Source organism: Eumetopias jubatus, unplaced genomic scaffold (assembly GCF_037043125.1).
Source record: "Eumetopias jubatus isolate StellerSeaLion01/CBP00866 unplaced genomic scaffold, mEumJub1_p1.0 scaffold_4, whole genome shotgun sequence".
Taxonomy (NCBI): domain Eukaryota; kingdom Metazoa; phylum Chordata; class Mammalia; order Carnivora; family Otariidae; genus Eumetopias; species Eumetopias jubatus.
In genome coordinates, this window is record NW_028274810.1 from 6,439,395 (window position 1) to 6,444,925 (window position 5,531).

The following is a 5,531-nucleotide window of genomic DNA, read 5'->3' on the forward strand; positions in this document are numbered from 1 at the left end:
AGGTCACTACCCACAACTCCTTGAGTTCAGAAGCAATTCAAGGTAATAAGTTAATTTTCCAGCTTGGAAGTAAATGAGCAACTAGGTCAGCACAAGGTTAATCTTGAAATGAACTTTGTGGGTTTTGCAAAGTCATCTCAAATTTGAGTGAGTTTGATTACACAATTAAACTCCAAACTAAAATAGTTGCCTCTATGCTCCCAAGCCATATAGTTTCCCAATTCGTCAAAGATGGTTTCAGAAAGGGAGCAGGTGATTTCAGGTGGAGAATTACAAAAGCATCTGTGTTGTAAAGGAAAGGATTGTCTGGGGATGTTCACTGAATAATTTAAAATAATTTAAAATGTCAATAATTTAAAAATCATTTGTCCGGGTCCTTCCCTCTGGGCATGCCCCAGCTCTTGTCACATCTCCTTAGTAGTGTAACAAAAATGAACATTTATTAAGTGCTTACAATGGGCCTGACATATTGCCTGCATTATTTTACTCGATCGTCACCTGCAGCCACATGGGCAGATATTATTTTCCGCATCTTTTCAGAAGAGAAAATGAAGTTATTTAACTTGCCCTTTCTTCCCTAAGGAGCAGAGTAGGGATTTGACTCTAGCCTGCAGCCACCATTCGGTGGCATGTGAAGATTGTAGGCAATTCTGTGGACCACGGCAGTGGGATTTGTCTATCTTTTAGGATCTGTGGTTGGAGCAAAAATATCACTTTGCTGCGGATTTGTTATATCATCCCCACTGGCTACTCTATACTGCTTTTGCTTGGAGAGTAATTGCTACCTGTTGTGTTACCACTAGATGGCAGTGTGACCTCAGAAATGCTTTTCAAAGGGCCCATACTCTGGGATCTGGAAATTCCACAGCAATTTTCACTCCACCATCAGCCTCTAGGCCATGCCCACGGTCAGCTCCCCCAACACCTGGCCTGCTCACTGTCCCCTGATCCAGACTTTCCATTGCCATTTTCCAATCTTGGATCGTGTCCTTCCCTTCCAGGGGACATTAGTTGTAGGGGTTAGGAGCCCAGCCCCTGGAGCATAATGCCTGAGCTCAAATCTGTGGCCACTTAATTTCTCTATATTTCAGTTTTCTATAACATTTCCCACACTTTAATGAGAAGTAAATCAGTGAATGCTTTTAAGGGTCTCGTAATAGATACAACATATAGGTCTCATAACTTGATTCATAGCTTGAATCTGGTTGAAAGTAGATTCTCAAGTTTGAATCTACTACAGTGTTTTGGGAACATTTTGAATCTGATCACTGAGCTAAGGAGCATCCTCTCTTCCAAGGTGACTAACGTTTGCCTCTACTTGCACCAAAACACATTGTTTTCATGCCTCTGCCTTGTACTTGCTGTTCCTTCTTTCTGGAATATTCTCATTGCTCCTACTTGTCTGTAACACTGAATTGATGTGTCTACCCATCCATGAAGCCTTCCCCAGTCTACCAGACAGAGCTGACTCATGTGTGTGTGTGTATGTGTGTGTGAAACTTGTCACACTCTACTCCAGGGGGTCCATTATGGTGGTGGCTTTTGCAGAATTTTGAGTTCCTTGAGACCAGAAACCATGTTGTATTGGCTCTAGAATCCCACTGCCCAGCGTAGGGCCTGGCACACAATGGGCACAGGATGATAGTTTGTTGTAGAGTTAGGAAACAAGTGATACAACCTGAATGCTCAAAGAAACAGGCATAGCATGCAGCCAGCCTCATTCATTCCCATTTTTACCCACTTCACCCTCCTCTTTTTCCTTTCTCCTATGGGTGGCACTGGAAGAGTAGGGCCAATTTAATGCAAAGGTCAGGATATCTTTGGTTTCTGGACTGCTGACTGAGGTTCACATTTCTGAACTTGCAATGACATGAGTAGATTCAGGGGCCAAATTCCAAGTGATCACACATTCTGTTGATACAGTCAGCTTTATTAAGTCCCAAGATTCCGAACAGCCCTCCAGCTCCTTGCCCACATATCACCACACCGCTGGACTCCCACTGGAGTCCGCCATTGTGAATGCTGAGTGAGCTACCTTGGGCTCAAATGGACCCACCACGCCTGCCATACCACTAGGGGTAAGAAGAGTTTTTGGTGCCTCTGGAAAGCAGCTGCCTGAAACTGCCCTTCTTCTTTCCCCTTGATACACTGAATTTGCAAGTCTTCTTTCCTTGGAAGTATTCTGTGTGCACTCAAGGTTCATTCCTTGAAGTAGGGAAATTCAGGCTCTGTGATCGTGCTGCCTGGCATTCCTATACTTTGCTGGGAGGTGGCAGCAAGCATTGGTTGTTCTCAAGCCTATTTGATCCACAAACCGGATCTACTTCCTAGAATCATGGGTTGACTATAATTTTAAACATTAAGCTACAGTTCTACCCCATCGCCCCAGGCTCTCAACCCTAATTATTTCCACTGTATGATTCTTGGTCACTCAAAAGTCTGCGGCATGAGAAAAGAAATGCAAGAGAAGGCAGGAGCAGAAATAAGACACAGTTATGGTCTCCCAGTTGCTGAAACCGTCTTAGGTTTCACTTTTTTAAGTTCTAGTATAATTTACACATAATAAAACAAACTCACTTTAAATGTACAGTTTGATGGATTTTGACAAAACTGGTATAACCTCTGACACAGTCAAGTTGTTGGATATTTCCACCACAGAAAATTTCCTGTTTCTTCCCAGTCAGTGCCCTCCCACCCACAGCAATGATTTCTGCTCTGATTTCTATCACTGTGGCTTAGTTTTGCCTGTTCTAGAACTTTAATTTATGGGAATCCATTAAATGATTATTTATGCATGTTTAGCTTCTTTCACTCAACAAAATGCTTTTGAGATTCATCTATGTTGCTGCTTGTATGAGTAGTTTATCCTTTTTTCATTGCTTAGTGTTGTTCTATTATGTTAGCAGAACTCAAATTTGTTTATTCATTACCCTGTAGGTGGGCATTTGGGTTGTTAACCAGTTTGGGGGTTACTATGAATAGAAGTGCTATGAACTTCTCTACACAAGTCTTTTTTAAAAATATTTTATTTTTAAGTAAGCTCTACACCCAACATGGGGATTGAACTCAAAACCCGAGATCAAGAGTCACATGCTCTTCCGACTGAGGTGCCCCACTCTACTATTCTTTTTGTGAACACATTTTTATTTCTCTTGGATAGATGCCCAAAAGTAAAACTGCTGAGTAACAGAGTAGTTATATTTTTACCTTTGTTAGAAAAACTTATTCCAAGTGGTCATACCATTTCACATTCCCAAGCCCAGAGTACGAAAGTTTTAGTTCTTTGGCTTGGCCTAAGTTTGTTCTGTTAGCACATAGTCACCACTTAGAACGGTTCAAAGAACCATAACAATGGGTCTCAGAAACAGATTTCTGAGTGTTCTTTTCCTCGGAGATGCTTCATACTTTAGTACCCTTGTTAGAAAAAGGGGTTTCCCCTCACTGGGACCTTAGACACAGCATGCAAAATTAGGAAGGATGTCCAAGGAGCAATAAAGGAGGAAGGCAATACAGCTCAGCCCACCATGCAGGATCAAACCCAACAACCGATTTGATGACAGATGTTCAGGCCAGATCACCCTCAAATTGAAGAGTGCCTTTACAACAAGTCACTATACCATTCCTGGGTAATCAGAGAAATTTATTTGCAGTCCGTTAGCTAATTGTTCCCATACTGAGCACAGATCTTAACTAAATGCCCTAAATGACATTTAAATTTCTGGTCTGTTATGAAACAGTTGATGATTTACCATGCTCATATCCTGCCAGTAGAGTTGACTTTAATTTGCTGAAGATTGCGGCTGATTTCTGAGATCCCTAAAATAAGATATGAAGTAAAGATCCCAAGATAATATGTTAAGTGCTGTGGAAGATAGAGACTTTGCTGTCAGGATAGGGACATGGCATGCCAGCTAGGTGGCATTTGGTGAGTCATGTCACTTCTCTTGGCGCCAGGTCACGCAAAACCAAGTGGGAACAATAATTCTTATTTCTCCCCTCCTTCCTGCTACGGTGGGTGTGAGATTCAAATGAGATACAGCTGCATTCAAATCCTGACTGCCACATCCTACCAAAAGCTTGACTGTGTTACTTTTTTTTTTTTTTTAAGATTTTATTCATTTATTTGCAGAGAGAGACAGAGAGAGAGAGAGGAAACACAAGCAGGGGGAGTGGGAGAGGGAGAAGCAGGCTTCCCGCTGAGCAGGGAGCCCGATGCGGGGGCTCGATCCCAGCACCCTGGGATCATGACCTGAGCCGAAGGCAGACGCTTTAACCCTTTAACTGACCGAGGCATCCAGGTGCCCCTTGGCTGTGTTATTTACTTAACTTTCCAAATTTGGGTTTTCATCCCTGTAAAGTGAAGGTAACAAGAGAATACCTTACAAGGTTGTTACAAGAATCAGGTAATGTGTGTAAAGCACCTATCACCATGGGTGCTCAGTAAATGGGAGCCTCATTGTTAGGCAGGCTACTGGTTTGGGACACACAAGGATGCCCCTAACCAGATGGCAGTTTTTTCAAATGGCAGAGCCACTCAATCGACAGCCCACCTTTGTTGAACTAGGCACCACGTCCCGCTGATAAAGCTCACAAGGTGACAGCAACAGTGACTGGGCTGTGATAGGTAACCCGGGTCACCTGGGGCCACCCTCTTTTGAACACTACACAGCAGATAAGCCTGCTTTGGCTCCCACCTTCCATGAGTGGGGGATTCTCAGCCCTCCCCTCCGTGCTTCCGTGGATTCTCAGCACCTGCATCTCTTTCTGGTTCTTCCTGAGTTCCGGCTTCTGCTGAATTCTTGATCATCCCTTGTGTCTTCCCTCCCGAAATTGGTGTCCCATTTTCATTCTTCACTGATCCCAATGGGAAACCCGTATCCTTTTCTCTTCCATGAAAGTGATTTTCTTTTATCTTATTAGGTACAAATAACCAGGTTGGTCTGCTAGGATTTATCGGAGTACAAGGTTTTGTTCTAGTGTGCACCTGTATTTTTGCTCTTTTACTTTCCCGCATTTCTTGTAGAGAGTGGCTTCTGATGTTCTTACTTCTCTTAAGTTCACAATCCTTCTACGTAGGTGCAAGCATGTGACCCAATTATATGTTCTAGTTTGTTCATGCATGAATATATACCCGTGGAAACACATTTTGAAAAGTCACATGCTACTATGTTTCACCTTTATATTACAGTTAGGACATTATATTGATTTTTTATAATAATGTGCATAGGTAGGTATATTTTATCTATGAAGTTAATTATAGGATGGTGGGGGGGGCAAGAACTATATATCACATAAAGAGGGCGTTGGGTCTGATAGTGCTGAGAACCAATACTGTGGGTGCTGTCTGGGTGAGCTGGAGCGACATCTTTCCATTCTTATGGCTTCTCCGTTTGCTGGCAAGAGCTCTGGTTAGAGCAGGGGTGTCGAATGCAAACCCCACAGTGTAGGGTGAGGTCTGGATGGGGCTCTCCCTGTGTGAGGGCCAAGTACTTTTGCACAGCAGCGGCTTCCCTGTCTTTCCACTAGATGCC